The sequence below is a fragment of the Oryctolagus cuniculus genome, chromosome 4 (genome assembly GCF_964237555.1).
Source record: "Oryctolagus cuniculus chromosome 4, mOryCun1.1, whole genome shotgun sequence".
NCBI lineage: Eukaryota > Metazoa > Chordata > Mammalia > Lagomorpha > Leporidae > Oryctolagus > Oryctolagus cuniculus.
Window position 1 is genome coordinate 63,664,961 of NC_091435.1, and position 17,533 is coordinate 63,682,493.

The following is a 17,533-nucleotide window of genomic DNA, read 5'->3' on the forward strand; positions in this document are numbered from 1 at the left end:
TTACCAGCTTGGATTAAATGCATTATTAAAAATTCCCAACCCAAAACTGAAATCCAATTGCCCCCAAATCAAAACAACTTATCTCCTGAACTTTCTCATTGATGATGAAATTATAGAAAAGTTTTCTAGGATTCTGCTGTGGACATCAGTGGAGATTGAGGAAAATTCCACAAGCAGTGGGGACCTTGGTCTGCCCATTTTTATTCCTTCAACTGAAACCCAGGCTTGGGCTGCACAAAGGAAACCTAGTGAGCTGGCATGTCTCAGCTGTGCTCTGGTAGCCACTGGCATTCTGAGGAGGAGGACTCTGAAGCTGTCCCTTCTCTCCCCATACTGCTGTAGCAAAGATTTCCACTTGGGAGCTGTTCAGCTCCCCAAATGAAGGACACATCACAGCCTGTGCAGGGCTGAGGGACTGACTGAAACAAGACCTACCACTGCAGCTCACATCATTCGCTGGATGCAGCTCACCTATTCCACAACCTCTGGTGGCTTTCCTGATCTCCCCCTCTTACCTCCACTGCTCCCCACATACCTTTTCTCATCTCCTGTTTCCCCACTGCTCCCTATCTACTCCCTTTCTCTGTAGGTTGAGCCAAGCTGTTTCCATTATCTGGAGTCCCACCCCCTCACACCTTAAAATGCACTCTGACAGTAGATAATAAATTCCTAATGTTTAGCTTTCTGAGACAGGACTGAGTATATTGGGAACAATCTGGCTGCATTGAGACCAGTCTGTTTTCAATAAAATCCCTTCTTTGTTCTCATCTGCCTGTCCTTCTCTCTCAGGGTTATGAAAATTTAAGAATTACAACCTTATGTGTTTACAGTAAATCTAGATTCGAGACAGATTAATTGCTAATTAGCAATTTACTTAGGAGAGAGAGGAGGTACTGGAGGCCACAGAGAAGATAACTGAACAAAGTTAGAGTTTGTTGATGTTAATGATGGCCTTCCTGCTTGGGAAAGCAAAGTCTAGTGTTAAGCCCAGATTCCTGTCTCAGCCCTGAGGCATGAAGTAACTGTGGTGGCCATGATTGTGCACTGCTCGTATTTCCCTTCTAAAAAAGAACTTGCTGGTCATCTGGGAGAGTGGCAATTACCTTACAGCTCCCAATTGCAATGCCTTTGGGATCAGCCACAGCCTTAGCACTGAGGAGGTGCACTTTCTAAACAGCCCCAAGGTGACAACTGGGCACAGGGGACTGATTAGTGTTTGGCCCTGTCTGCCCAACATGGGACTTCTGTCTGGAAGCCTTTGTGCTGCAGACTTGCTCAGATTTTTACAGTAGTCTCAGGCTTTCTCCCAAGATCTTGATTGCTCTCCCCTGTATCCTTCACGGCTGTTAGCTCCAATAAATGTCCTGTACTTCTAACTCCATTCTGATTCCTGGAGATCCAAATCAATATAGTGACTGAACCAAATTTGGTGCCCTCATCTCTGGAAATGAGGATAGTATATCCTTGACTAGATCTCTAGCAATTCAGTAACAACCTACACACAGATTCCTGGACAAAGGAGGCAGTGGAAAGCAAAACAGAGCAGCTGAATGGAGAGTGGCGGGCAGAGAAACTGTCCTTACCTTCTTGAACAATTACAATGTCTTAACCTTATGTCTTGCTTTATAGCAGTTTTCTAGGCATGAGGCAGAGTTAACAGGATGAGTTTCTAAATGTTAAAGGGACCTAAAGAAGATAATATCCAGTGGTGACCAGAAATAGAAGCATCATGAGATGAGTCACACTGATTCCCTTTCCAGAATAGCTGAATCTTCCAAAGGATATTTCCTAGGGAGGAAAAAAAAGCCATATTTGTGTCAATCTCAAAATGGCATTTTCAATTGACACCTTGCCTCATGGTCTTGATGGTTATTTTGAAGTTAGAGGAGGACAGACTGAAGTGACTTGGCATCAACCTTGAATATTTCAAATTCAGGTACTGATATAAAGATACGGGGAGGGCCCTGGCTATGGCTTGAACATCTCCACCAACTCATGTTGAAATTCAATCCTCACTGTGAAGTATTAGAAGTAGGACCAGGGAGGAACTTAGAGGCTCTGTCTTCATGAAGGACTAGTCCATTCAGGGATTAACAGGTTAATAAGTTATCTCAAGAGTAGGTTTATTTACAAAGCCAATTTGGCTCTGTTTCCTGTATGTGGTCCTTTGCCACATGATGCCTGTGCTGCTTCAAGACTCTGCAGATCCCCACCAGCACGAAGGTTCTCACCAAATGCGGCCCCTTGACTGGTAACCTTTAGAAATTACCCAGTCTTTGGTATTCGGTTGTAAGAAAAGAACATCAACTAAGACATCCCTGTAATATCTCTTTAAACTTAAAGGGTCTAGCCTAATGTATAAATTGGGTCTCAATAGGTACTATCTGAATTGCAGGTAGAAAAACATTTATTGCATAATTGACTCAATCTGTTCTAAGTATTGTGCAGACACTTGCAAGGAATTATGAAACCTTCATATCAGTACATGAGAAACAATGTTATTTCAATGAAGAAACAAAGACGAGGCACAATGGAACAAGGATGCATTCTTTAGGACAATGGAAACCTAAACAATATAAATTTAGTGTTTTGCTCTGTAATGAAGTTGTTTATTGAAGAAAACAATAAATATAATCAATGGGGAAATAAAGAGAAACCAAGACATTATTAACGAGCAGTATTTCACTCCATCAACATGAGTGGCTTCCTCACCTTCCTCCAAAGAAGAGTGGAATAGTGGAATAGCAAACTTTCATGTCCTCAGACATAAAAGGAGTTTAGTAATGCAGCCACACACCCCACAGGCTCCCTTCTCAGTGGCTTTGATACCATATATAGTCTAAAGAGGTGTTAGACTAACTCATCTTAGGGAAGAACCACTTATTCAATAATAAAAGAGCTATTCAAGTAGCTTATTTCATCTTAATTAGCCCAACATGATGCTTCTGAAGTGTTCTACTTTTTTTCTTTATTATTAACACTGAGCTTCCTGCTGCAAGGGAAGGAGGCATTGACATCTCCCACAACAGCCTTAGGAATCAAAATCAGGATTGCCATATCTTGTGTTTGCACTGTCAACGGAGAAAGTAAAAGAAGTTCGGTTTGCCTTTCCATGGAATAAGCTCTGTTGGGCACCACGGGAGTCTCTGTTCAACAACCAAAACACATGCACTAACTTGGGGCCAGGGAGCTGTGAAATCCTGGAGTGGAGAACAAGACAGTGCCCTGGTTATAGGGACTCGATGTCAACTGCATTAGAAAGAGGAGAAGAAAGAGTAGAAAGTGAAAATGCACATGAAGGGTTACACTGCTTCAGAAATGCATTAACAACTGCTAAGCTATCTGCCCAGTACTTTTCAATATGTGCTTGAGACTGATGGTAGTCCATGGGTTAGATTCAGAAGGCCTTAGAGGCGCCTCTCCTTAGTGTTTGCTGTTTTGGTCTGGCACCAGCACAACAGGGCCCTCAGTGGCCTTGGGTGTGTGTTTAGTAGGAAAAGAAACGTCCTTTGTTCTAATTAGTATACCATGCTACCTGCCGAATGGGGCGGCCACTGCCAGTCAGTTCATTTGCACATTGTTCTCACCCACTCTCTCACAGGAAGGCATCTTTCTGAAAGTGCTGCAAAAAACATTGCGTGTGAAAAAAAAATAAGGATGATATTAATAGCTTTTCACTTCTAATTGCAACTTACTGCTCACATTCTGTTTCCTGAGAGCTCTGAAAAGGGACCAGCGTAAGCCACTGATGGCATGGGAGGTCTGGGAGGGTGATTCAGTGTCTGCTCTGCGGGAGATCAAAGATGTAGGGAGAACAGCAGGGGTCCTAGAGGGGCATTTCAGGTCCTGGAAGGAGCACATTTCCTGATGGGAGAGCCCAGTGAGGCACAAGGGGAATAGTTTGCTACAGTAGCGGATAGGTTAGCTCTTTGATGCTTCCCTCCAGTCTGAGGGCTCCCCTCTGGGCCTCCACATTGCAATGGATTTTTGCCCTTCAGTTCATCCACCTGCAACCAAGCCATGACCTCAGACCACACATGCTGGCAGCATGGCTGACATGGTATTTGCCAGTTGGTGTGATCATTTTACATACGCCAAAAAGAGATGCATTCACTCTCTCTGGTAGTTATTAACTAAAGCAACCTCTTTGGCAAAGTGAGTGGATTGAACTAGGCATGTTCTTAAAGGTCTTCTTAAACTTCTGAAGGATGAGAAAGGCTAATTCACACAGAGGTAATAAGCTTCCTTTTTTTAGAAAGCTTTTATTTAATAAATATAAATTTTGAAATTGTAACTTTTGGATTATAGTAGTTTCCCCCCCATAACGACCCTCCCACCCACAAACCATTCCATATCCCACTCCCTCTCCCATCCCATTCTTCATGAAGATTCATTTTTAATATCTTTATATACAGAAGATCAACTTAGTATATTCTAAGTAATGTTTTCAACAGATTGTACCCACACAGACACACAAAGTATAAAGTACTGGTTGAAGACTAGTTTTACCATTAATTCACATAGTACAACACATTAAGGACAGAGATCCTACATGGGGAGTAAGTGCATAGTGACTCCCATTGTTGATTTAACAATTGGCACTTATTGTGTATTGGCAATTATTTATGATGTCAGTACACCCAAGGCTCTTGTCATGAGCTGCCAAGGCTATGGAAGCCTCTTGAGTTCACAAACTCTGAGCTTATTTAGACAAGGTCATAGTCAAAGTGGAGGTTCTCTCCTCCCTTCAGAGAAAGGTGCCTCCTCCTTTAATGGCCCATTCTCTGCGCTGGGATCTCACTCACAGCGATCTTTCATTTAGGTCATTTTTTGCCACAGTGTCTTGGCTTTCCATGCCTGAGAAACTCTCATGGGCTTTTTAGCCAGATCCGAATGGCTGATTCTGAGGCTATAGTGATAAGCTTCCCTTCTCGATGACAAACCAACATGTATATGTATGAACATCTGCAAGTGTAGAGAGGAAACTCCATATGCACCTAAAGGAGTCAGCCAGTATGCTACCTACCTGTTCTCCAGCTTCTTTTGTCATGTTCAGCTCTGGCTCTCTCAAGCAATCAGATCCTGAGTCTCTGTCACACAAGCGTCACACATAAGTCGAGAGCTGTGCTCTATTGGCAAGCTATAATACAGACCAAACATCTGCCTGTGGCCTTACAGTTGGTGCTGAGCATGGTTAACATTCATTCAACAAAGGTGCCTACTACACACCACATCCATGCCACTAGGGAGACAGCAGTGAACAAACCAGACACATCTCTCTTCCTTGAACTGGCCCACATTCTAATAGGGTAGGAGAAGGGGAGGGCAGCAAAGTACAGACTGTGTGTTATGTTGTTAGACATCATGGAGGAAAATAAGGCAGGAGAGGTGCTAGGGGGCTGAGGGGAAGGAGCTGGCTGCTCCCTCTGCCAGGATGTCCATGCCATTTTCCTGGTTTCTCTGACTCAATGCTACCTTTCCCAAGAGGCCTCCCTGTCCACCCTTTTCAACTGGGAAACCCAATGCCCTGAGGTCTGAGTGTCTGTATGTCTGTGTCTGGCCCACCCCTTACTACCCATGACTTCCTCCTGGTTATTCCTCAGAGATGCCACAGGGAAGGGAGAGTCAGCTGGTGTGCAGGTTCCTTGTGGATGAATCCAGGAAAAAAAAAAGTCTCCTGGACAGGAAAATCCCCAGGGAATATTCTAGAGTTCTTTCCCATTCCTCTGGGAACTTAACACACAGCTCTGTCTGTGGGATGTGAGCTAACAGGCCCCCCTCAATTTTTATAGTGGCTTGTTAAGGTTGTTGGATTTTTTTTGTTGTTGTTGTTAATGAAATACCTCAGGGGGAAGACTGCCTTACAAGCAAATCCTCAACATCATGTAATTAACCTGTATATAATTCTTTTAGGCTCTTTTAACTGGTAATGATGTTATTATGTTTATGTATGTAAGAAAATTAGCTGTAATTCCTTAGTATTATTTGATATTCAGGAGCTCATTGCAACTGAGTTATTATTATTAGTTCTAGTCTCAACAGTGGACAAGCAATGGTTGGAAATTAAATCCTGCAACTTAAAATTTGAGTTGGAAATGCCAGCATCATTCATGTAATTTCTAGGGGAAAATGTACATTGTAAGTTCTTGGGTTTTATATCTACATATTTTCCCTCTTATACTAAAAACCTTAGTTCTTACATGTTCTGCTGGATAAATACTTATTACTAGTAGCAATGATATATTGTTATTTTGAAATTACACATGCAGTTTGTTTTTTCTTTCCTTTTCTCTCCTTGTAACACATTCCATGAGGATGTTTAACAAATATATCAATGGTGGGGGCCGGTGCTGTGGCATAGCGAGTAAAGCTGCCACCTGCAGTGCCAGCATCCCATATGGGCGCCAGTTCAAGTCCTGGCTGCTCCACTTCAGATCCAGCTCTCTGCCATGGCCTGGGAAAGTAGAAGATGGCCCAGATGTTTAGGCTCCTGTACCTGCATGGGAGACCTGGAAGAAGCTCCTGGCTCCTGGCTTCAGATCAGCGCAGCTCCGGCCATGCAGCCATTTGGTCAAGGAACCAGCAGAATGAAAGACCTCTCTCTCTCTCTCTGCCTCTGCCTCTCTGGAACTCTGCCTTTCAAATAAATAATCTTTTTTTAAAAAAATCCAATGGTAATATTTTTTCTTTGTGTATACTTTATGTCCCCAATTTGATTTATAGTTATTTTCATTTGCTTCTACTGGTCTTAAAACTTTAGAGATTGATGTGGTTTTTTTTACTTAAACTTATTTTTTAGTTAAAAAAACATGAAAATGAAAATGATTTGTATGATTTTACAATCAAAGCAACTAATGGAGTACATTCAGAACCTCTTTTGCACCTCTGTATTCTCCTATAGATATCCCTTTTGTTGGCTGATTACTTATCATGTCACATTTTCTTTCTTAAAATGCAAGCAAATATGCACATCTTCATATTTCCTCCCTTCTGCACAAAAGGGTAGGTACTCTCCATGTTGCCCTTGCCTTTGATCATTGTTACAGTGCTAGGCAGGATATCTGGGACATATTCTAGCTTATTTGCATTCCTTTTTAATCAGCACAATTGTGTAGATGCACCATAAAGGGACACTTTGAACCAACAAATCCTAGTTGAATATTAACCCTGTCTTTGCATCATTTACCTTATTCACTGCACATAGTCACTGAAATTGGATCAATGATTTTTAAGAAATCCCATTTTCAAGGTAGGCCTTCCTACTTATATTTAAGCTCTTTGAAGTCAGGTACTATACCATGGTGGAATGAGAAGGCCGTGCCAAGATGACTGCTGGCAAGCAAGTGTCAGAAACTCAGGAATGGCTTTGAAACCCACCTGGCAATGGAGCCTGCCTGGCAACAGGCTGTGATTGGTTAGGGCATAAACGACCCCTTAACTGGATTGGCTGCTTCGGCTATATAAGCTGCTGTACCAACTGAAATAAACGAGTCTGCAGGCTGCTCGCCTCTGGCCTCTTTCAACCGACTCCTGGGGTCTGTGTGGTGACTCCGTGCCTCTTGACCCCACCACTCTCCTCCTCTCAGAATGAATCCACCTCAACATCTGACACACCAATGTGCTGAGAAACAGACAGCGTGTCGGGCTCCACGAGGTCCCCCCTTGATTTCGGCAAGTAGGCCCCTCAGTGTTTTGTGTGCTGTTCGGTTCTGTGAGGGTGAGCGCAGAACCTCTTCCTATGCCCCTTTCCTTGTCCTTGTCCTCCCTCAAAGTGACCCCAGGTTAGCACACACTGCCCAGAAGCATGACACCACTTCTCGGCTCCTCCTTTTACTTTCAGTTCACCCAGCCAATTCACATAAGGGACCGATCATCCCAGAATTTGGAACCAAATCATCTTCCCTCACTTGAGAGAGGTGACGCTCCAGAGACACCATGTGGGCATACAGCCTTGACCTAACAAATCAAGAAGTCCCCAAGAAGCACAGGACATACTTACGATCTGATACACCACTGTCTGTTCGTCTAACGTAGGGAACCCTCTGCATAATGCCATCAGCCACTGAGATACTAGGAATTTGTTTTGTTATGGCAGCAGTGCTGTACATGTCTTTCCTTTGGCTAGAGTTGGTGTGGAGCGCTGCTCTTAAGGACTCAAACATGGGGAAGATACCCCCCTCTCAGAAACCCACACAGATTACCAAACATAGTGAATCTGTGAGTGATAAGATCCTGTCACTCCAGGCCACTGCCTCACAGGTAACAGTTGATGACTTGGGGAGAGAGAACTCCAACAGTGAAAATGACATGATGGCAGACAACGCAGCAATGCCTAGTCAGCCACCCCCCAAATACCCATGGGATGAAGTTAGATGGCCTCAAGGCAATAGCCCATACAAAGTCATCCCATCTGCACCCAGTGAGGACCCCCACATTTGTGGCAGTCCCTGGGCACCCCAGGCTCTTGGGACAGCCGCTAGACCCCATCCCACCTGCATGTTTGCCATTAATGTTGGAGTGGACGTAGAATTAGGGTCCTGGATTCCAACACCTGTAAATGACCTTACTATGCTAAAAAAGGCTTCTCAAGAGTCAGGCCAAACTCTACCTACTTTGAACATGTGCTCACACAATGGGCAATGAACTTTCAAAATCATTTTGATTGGGTTCCACAGCTCAAAATATATTTGTCGAGGCCAGAGTTCTTACAGTGGAAAGCCTTCTATGAGGAAGGAATAATGCTGCCTATGGAAGTACAGTAACCTTTGATATGCTTTCAAGCCACAGCACCTACATATATCCTCATGAATAGGCCCACATTGGAATAGTTGCCTATTTTGATCAGGTCAGAGATTTGGCACTTAGAGCCTTAAAAAATATAAATCCTGGCCGGCGCCGTGGCTCACTAGGCTAATCCTCTGCCTTGTGGCGCTGGCACACCGGGTTCTAGTCCCAGTCGGGGCACCGGATTCTGTCCCGGTTGCCCCTCTTCCAGGCCAGCTCTCTGCTGTGGCCAGGGAGTGCAGTGGAGGATGGCCCAAGTCCTTGGGCCCTGCACCCCATGGGAGACCAGGATAAGTACCTGGCTCCTGCCATCGGATCAGCGCAGTGCGCCGGCCACAGCGTGCTGGCCGCGGCGGCCATTGGAGGGTAAACCAACAGCATCCTCCTAATTATAGTCAGTTCTTTACAAACCTAGTTCAAGGCCTAGGCGAATGGTTCCCCGATTTCCTTGCCAGAGTCTTGGAGGCAGTAGGGAAAAGATTACCACTTGGCCCTGATCAAGACAATCTGTTCAAACAATTAGCTTGGGAAGGTGCTACCAAAGAAGCAAAAGCTGCAATCACCCCAGTCCATAATGAAGGCATTTCTAAATGGATAATAGCTACAAAAGACATAAACCTTGCTGATACACCCATACAAGCTGAACACAAGGAAGTCTAATGACCCTCCAGTTTGTTGGGGATGCCAGGAAATAGGACACCTATGGCAAAAGACGGACAGGACAAGCCCAAAATGCTGTGTCCCAGATGTAAAAAATGCTTTCATTGGGCAAAAGATTGCAAGACCAAACCTTCAAACTCCCAGCTGGGTGGCCCTTAGCCCAGCAAGTAAGAGGGAGTCACACCACCATTAAACTGGTCGATACTCATCTTCAGTCAGAGGCCAAAATTGACACTATACTTAAAAGACACTGCCTTTGTGGGTTCAATTGATATGGGGGCAGATATCACTGTTTTAAAAGTTAGGGATGCAAGGAAAATGCAACATTGGAAGACAGTGCCCGGGCCTGACTACCAAGGCATTGGAGGATTAAAATTGGCTGATCAGGCCATCATGCCTGTAACGTGGTGAAATGATAGTGGAGATATGGGAACCATCTTTCTGCTAATTGCTGAGGATTGCATGACCTTATGGGGGAGAGATGTGCTCTCACAAATGCAAGTGGTCCTTACTGTGGATCACAAATCTCCATGAGCAGCTTTATGGAGAACCTACAAGATTCACCCCCAATTCGAGGGACCACTTCTCACCTCATACAAAAGAAAAACAGGAAACATCTGGGTAGAGCAGTGACCAATAGACTGCTATTCGGTTTACTAAGGGGAACAACCCTTCCTCAAAAATCACATCGACATCAGCAGCTGAATCCACTATAGAAAAGAGCAACACCAAGTTGTCAAATTTAAAAAAATTTAGATATGACCCTCAGGTGCCTTGATTTACCATAACCATATCTACCCTCAAGGCCCCCTTAATGAGTTATTTGGCTACAACATGGACCACTTTTTTGGGTGCACATAGCCTGGAGTGAGTGTCATAAAATAGTTAACAAAGTAGATGCCATCCTTATGATGGGACTTAAATTAAGATATTAGGCCAATAAGATATTTGACACAGAGCCAGACATAGCGGTCCTGCCCCATCACAATTAGAACCTGTTGACGTTGATGCAGAATAGCACGCTCTTTCCAACTTTAATGATAAATTTCCCAAGACAGGTTGACAATCACCTGCCAGTGGACAGGCTACTCCAGATGTTACAAACCTTAGAAATAGACTATCCAAAACATGCTTTCCCTGCTAATCAACCTATACCCATGGCACCCTGTGCATTTATGGACGCCAACAAGTCATTGTTTGGAACAGTGATCAAATCTTTAACAAAAAAAGATAAGATCCATGTAGAACCCCACGGGGGATCACTACAGTTGGGAGAAAAAGGGCAATAGTCAAGGTTCTACTCCTTAGCCAGGATGGGCTGGTAAATATATTTTTCGGACAGCAAATACTCAGTACAGGTAGCAAAGATGATCCCTTTTGCAGTCTTTAACCCAACCAATAAGCCAATTGACCAGATGTTCACAACACTTAAAGAGCTAACAGAAAATAGAAAACACCCATGCTCTATCTCACACGTAAGATCACATACTGGGTTACCTGGCTTTACTTTCCAAGGCAACAAAAAGGTTGAGCATCTTATCTCCTGCAACACAGCTTCCACTGGACACCTAGAACAAGCCTGTATTCTACACCAAAAATGTCAGCAAGCAACATAAAATTGCTTTTCCTGGAGCTAACAATGAGCCAAAGCAAACACCTAGTGCACTCTTGCAAGAATTGTGTCCCCCTCGCTCCATTAGCCCACTGCAACAAGCTGGAGTGAACCTGCGAGGCCTTGCTCCTAATAAGCTCTGGCAAATGGACGTCACCCACATTAACTTCTTTTTCTTTTTTTTTTTATTTGATAGGTAGAGTTATAAACAGAGAGAGACAGAGAGAAACGTCTTCCTTCCATTGGTTCACTCCCCAAACGGCCACCATGGCAGGTGCTGCACCGATCTGAAGCCAGGATCCAGGTGCTTCCTCCTGGTCTCCCATGTGGGTGCAGGGGCCCAAGCACTCAGGCCATCCTCCACTGCCCTCCTGGGCCACAGCAGAGAGATGGACTGGAAGAGGAGCAACCGGGACTAGAACCCGGTGGCCATATGGGATGCTGGCACCGCAGGTGGAGGATTAACCAAGTGAGCCACGGCAAATACTCCCCACATTAACTTCTTTGGTAAATTTAAGTTTGTCCATGTGGTGGTAGATACTTATGCAAAGGCTACATTTGCAACAGCCCAATCCAGAGAAAAGGCTAGTAATATGATAAAGGTGGTTAAGTCAGCCATGCTGGTCCTTGGTGTCCCCTTGACCATAAAGACAGATAACGGGCCAGTGTATATACATCACAGGAATTTAATTCTTTCCTGAGGTCCTGGAACATACAGTCTGCCAGTTATCCCATACAACCCACAGGGACAGGCAATCACTGAAAGAACTCATAGGATAATTAAAGATATCTTACAAAGACAGAAAAATAATCAGATGCCCCCAGACTCAAAGCTTGCTTTGACTGAGGTCCTTTTTACTATCAATTTTCTTATTTTTGATTCCCAAGGGGTTAGCCCAGCTTATAAACACGGGATCCTTTCCACCCTAGACCCCGGCCCCTATGGTTAGGTGGAACAACCCCCTGACAGGAGAATGGAAGGGACCACACTCTCTGCTAACCAAAGGGCCGAGGATATGCTTGTGTCTTTCCAGAGAATGCAGGACAGCCCATTTGGGTACCAGCCAGAAACATCAAGCCTGCAACTGACAGTCAACCAGAATCAGCTGAACAGAGTCCACCTTGTTAGCAGAAGCACCTGCTACTGATTGTCAAACTGCTGCCCTAATATCCTGCCCTGAGGAACTGACCATAGCCACATCCATGACTGCTTTATACCCCACTTAGCTCTGGTCAGCCACTCAAATGAACCACAGCCTACTTGTGGTCACACCATTCCTGATTACCATTGCTCCTCATTCCTACCCCCATCTGAGCAAGCACTCCTGTGATCTCTCATTTTGAGCACTGGTTAGTCAACGATGGGAAAGATCCCCTGGGGGACAACCTAAGACAGGCACAGCCGTGTATGGAGACCACATGAAAATGGGGTCAACAATGGCATGGCCAAAGATCATGCCTCCTGTTGCTCAAAAATAAACAAAAGGGGGAAATGTGGTGGAATGAGAAGGCCATGCCAAGATGGCCACTGGTAAGTGAGCATCAGTTACTCAGGAATGGCTTTGAAACCCACCTGGCAATGGAGCCTGCCTGGCAACAGGCTGTGATTGGTTAAGGCATAAACCTCCCCTTGACCAGATTGGCTGCCTTGGCTATATAAGCTGCTGTACCAACTGAAATAAACGAGACTGCAGGCTGCTGCCTCTGGCTGCACTCTCTGCAGAGGAAGTAACAGGGGCAAATGCATTGAAGTGAGACTGCAAGACAGCATTTGGAAACAGCAGTTGCCCTGGCTGTGGAAAGCCTGGAGCTGAGGATGTAAGTGGGAGGGGATGCATTTCCATGTAGCAGGAAGAAGGAAGGCAAATGTTCTCTAGTCCAAAAAAAGTTGTATTTCTGACCCCATATCAAGCAAGAATGAAGAGATACATTGAGGTCAAGGACTCTCAAAGATTTGAAAGTGCTAAAAGTGCCAGGGATTTAGAAGGTGGGGGATATCCTTGTGTGATCTCAGGATAATGAACCCTGAATTGAGGGTCCTCAAACCCCTGTAATTACCCAAGCAAAATCCTACCCTGCATTCCAGTGTCTGGATTTGATTTCTGATTACCATCAGGGAAGACTGTTCAGCATCCTTCAGCCTTTTCTGTAAGTCTTTCATTGTCTGCCCCACATTCCTTCTCATCCTCTGCAAGTGTGCATTGGTGTCTTGCTCCTTGTTCTGTTCTTGTGATGTGTTTGCTGCCTAGAAAAAAAGGAAGGGACAAAGCTAGCCCAGCAGCCCACTGATCTTAATGTTTCTGTCCATGTTCATGGTTTTCAGTTCCTTCTCTTACTCTATGTCATGCCTCCCTGCTCTGTAATTCATGTCTTCCCACTATGCTCTCCCTAAGCTCTGCTGTACTCAAGTTTTTGAACACTAAGGCAAGAGAGATCACAGCAGCCATGGAAGAGTTTGGGGTAAGCACTGAAACTAAGCCTCTCTACAGTTCCTTGAATTCTTAAGCAATAAACCACCAGGTCCCAGTCTCCCAGCCTTCCCCCTTAGCTTAAAATATCCTTATCATGCCTTTGTGATTACTAATAGACTCTCATTAATATCAACGAATGAATTGAGGGAAACATACAGTGACTCTACAAAGTTCTAACACTGGAATCATGGGGTCATTTGTTTCTCCAATAATTAGCATCTTGATGATCAATATTGCCTCACTGGGTTTATTTTGGGGGGAATTCCCAACCTAGAGCAAGAAGTAACTGCCCCTTAAATAGAGCCTCCAGACTAACTGAAGCCCTCCTTTTCATAATAAAGAACATAGTATTGATGGGGTCGGTGCTGTGGCATAGTGGGTTAAAGCCCCAGCCTACAGCACCGGCATCCCATATGGGCACTGGTTTGAGACCCAGCAGCTCCTCTTCTGATCCAGTTCTCTGCTATGGCCTGGGAAACCAGTAGAATATGGCCCAAATTCTTGGGCCTCTGTACCTGCATGGGAGACCTGGAAGAAGCTCCTGGCTCCTGGCTCCTGGCTTTGGATCAGCTCAGCTCTGGCCATTACAGTCATTTGGGGAGTGAACCAGCGGAATGGAAGACCTCTCTCCCTCTGTGTAACTCTTTCAAATAAATAAAATAATTCTAAAAAAAAAAAGAGAGCATAGTATTGTCAACCGATCAGCAACAACCAACCAGGAAACTGGACATGTGCTGAACATGCACCTTTCATACTAACTCCAATCCATAAGAACCTTCACCCCTATCCCCTTGGGGATAGACCAGGAATTAAACAACAGCCTGCCTGGTTCCTTGCTCTTCTCATTGCAATAAACTCCTTCTCTTTTCCACTACCTCTTGCTCTTGCAAGTGACTGACTGGGTGAGTGGACCTAGTTTGGAGGGGTTCTGTAGTAACTCCTCCAACATTTTTTTGGGGGACTTGCTCTAAATCAGCAGTATTGGAAACTGACCAAAGGTGAAGTACCATTGAACTTACTACACAACACCTGCACTGAAAGGACAGCCAAGTAAAGCAATGACTTTCAATTGAATAAAGCACAAGGGCACCGTTTATTGTTGAATAAAGTAGCACATGAAGCAGTGATGGAGCAGTGCCTATGTAGACCTTTTTCACATCTCACTTCTGCAGTGCTGTGATTCACTACTGCAAACAAGTTTAGACGCCAGGAATTTGGCAGCAACAGATGCTGTCAGTGCCAATAATCTGGAATGAGGAAGGTTAATTGTAGAGCCTGCTCTTCGCTTGGCTATGTGTACAAAGGCTTGACGTCTCAGTGCAATTATTAAGAATCATTTTCTGAATCTCTCACTACATTTAATGTAAGAACATGGCCCTCCCTACGATTCTCTGTCTATCAGGTTACCAACCATCTGTTGAATTTAAGTGTGAGACTTCTGTGCAGATGGTGAGGGCAAAGGATAAATTACATTCTGTCGTGTGGGGTTAGGACTCAGAGCTTTACTACTGGACAATTGGAGGGTAGGGGAAGAGGTAGTGAGTTCATTTTTCAACATTGTCAAGAAAATCTTATGAAGGCAAGGTTAAAAAGATAGCATCTGCATAATGTGTGACTGCATAGACTTACCAAGCAGGAGAAACTCATCTTATTCCTTTTTTTTTTAACTTTTATTTAATGAATATAAATTTCCAAAGTACGGCTTATGGATTACAATGGCTTCCACCCCATATCGTCTCTCCCACCCGCATCCCTCCCCTTTCCCACTCACTCCCTCTCCCCTTCCATTCACATCAAGATTCATTTTCGATTCTCTTTATATACAGAAAATCAGTTTAGCATACATTAAGTAAAGATTTCAACAGTTTGCTCCCACACAAACATAAAGTGAAAAATAATAGATGATTTTTAAATGATGATGAAATCAGATCAGACCTATTGTCATGTTTAATCCCAGTGAGAGTCAAGTTGGGAATTGATAATTTCTTTTTTTTTTTTAACAGAAGATCAGTTTAGTATACATTAAGTAAAGATTTCAACAGTTTGCACCCCCATAGAAACACAAAGCGAAATATACTGTTTGAGTACTCATTATAGCATTAAGTCTCAATGTACAGCACATTAAGGACAGAGATCCCACATGAGGAGTAAGTGCACAGTGACTCCTGTTGTTGACTTTACAAATTGACACTCCTGTTTATGGCATCAGTAATCTCCTTATGCACCAGTCATGAGTTTCCAAGGCTATGGAAGCCTTTTGAGTTCACCGACTCTTATCTTGTTTAGACAAGGTCATATTCAAAGTGGAGGTTCTCTCCTCCCTTCAGAGAAAGGTACCTCCTTCTTTGAAGACCTGTTCTTTCCACTGGGATCTCACTCACAGAGATCTTTCATTTAGGGTTTTTTTGTTGTTGTTGTTGTTTTTGTTTTGTTTTGTTTTGTTTTTTTGCCAGAGTGTCTTGGCTTTCCATGCCTGAAATACTCTCATGGGCTTTTCAGCCAGATTGGAATGCCTTTAGGGCTGATTCTGAGGCCAGAGTGCTGTTTAGGACATCCACCATTCTATGAGTCTGCTGAGTATCTCGCTTCCCATGTTGGATCACTCTCCCCTTTATTTATTCTATCAGTTAGTATTAGCAGGTACTAGACTTGTTTATGTGCTTCCTTTGACTCTTAGTCCTTTCATTATGATGAATTGTGAACTGAAATTGATCACTTGGACTGGTGAGATGGCATTGGTACATGCCACCTTGATGGGATTGAATTGGAGTCCCCTGGTATGTTTCATCTTATTCCTTTCTATGCAGATTTTCATTGTTCTTTCCCTTGGCCATAAGAAAACTTCAAGTTTCACAGACTTTGTTTCCATCAGAGTGCAGAAGCACTGGCTTGATGCTCTATAGCTGAGCAATAGCTATGTTTCTCCATTCTAAGAGGGTCATGGGTTCCACAATGACCTGGTGGCTGGAATTCAGTGTAAAGGTTTTGTTTAGTTCTCCAAGTACGCTATAACTTGAGCAAATACAGACAGGAGTTCTTTACCTCTTTTGAATTTTAAAATGACTAAAATAAAATAGAATGTCCACTTTGCCAAATTCTCATCCATTTCTTAGCAAGTGGATCAGCTTCCCTTTTACCAAGCAAGGTCAGGTTGTAGTTGTACAGTTGATGAGCTGTGAGAGCCCTAGATGGGAAGAGGTGAGCAGAGACTAGAAGTCAGCCCAAATCCCACTCAGGGAGCTCTGGGTCCTCTATACACAAACATCCTCTTCTACCCTCGCTTGGTATTTTTTACTTAGTGGTACCTTTCTCTTGTGCCCATTAAGAGAAGTGCTGCATCTGTCCCCAGGGAATACTCAAATGGTAACATTTTCCCAGTCCTCAGAAAGGCATAGACAAGGCTTGTAGCCAATCCTGAACTTAATATCAGTTAGGATAGGGGTACTAATCAGCAATTTTAATTTTGCAAATAAAGACAGCCCACCAGCCCTGGAGCCCTTCTTTAGCAATCTGACTTTGCTACGTAAGCAGTACTATGGGTTGTAAAAAACAAAAGTGACTTAAGCATTCTTTCCAGATCATTGTCACAAAACCATTACAGATCCTAGGAAAAGAGTAATTTGTAAGGAAATGCAGGAAGAATTGTTTTTAGACAGCAGATATACAGATTCACAAGTGGAAAGTAGTTAAAAGTAAAAAGATTCTTGCTTTCATAAGATTTTTCTTATAGCACTTCAGCTACTCTTTTTCATTCCCTAGATAGGTTGGAGGGGATCTAACTGGCCTAACTGTTGAAGCAAGAAGTGGGGGTGGGAGCACAAGGGTCACCTATCCTCCTCCTGGCTGTATGGGAAGCAGTGGAATCATGTTTGGATGCAGATTTGCCCTTACCTGCCTTGGCTACTGCTCCAGTTCACTCTGGAAGGCAGAACTGAACAGTCCAGGGGCCCACTCTAAAGGAATGCTTTGTCCTTTCCCTTTTTGTATTCTGACCTTGTGACTAGCC

General features: G+C 43.9%; 1 protein-coding gene across 10 annotated transcripts in view; it reads right to left on the reverse strand.

Moving 5' to 3' along the window:
- LOC103350623 (myosin-15) overlaps positions 1 to 17,533 on the reverse strand; it is a 170,990-nt gene that overhangs the window by 53,502 nt on the left and 99,955 nt on the right. For 8 of the 10 annotated variants that reach the window (XR_007908911.2, XR_011387857.1, XR_011387856.1 and 5 more), the window contains 3 exons: positions 14,043 to 14,192; positions 13,131 to 13,301; positions 1,584 to 1,788 (listed from right to left, as the gene is read on the reverse strand). The gene's annotated coding sequence lies outside the window, so the exon portion shown is untranslated. Of the gene's footprint in view, positions 1 to 1,583; positions 1,789 to 13,130; positions 13,302 to 14,042; positions 14,193 to 15,313; positions 16,712 to 17,533 lie in introns of those variants that run through there. The other 2 variants (XM_070072065.1, XM_070072068.1) reach the window with 2 other exon arrangements.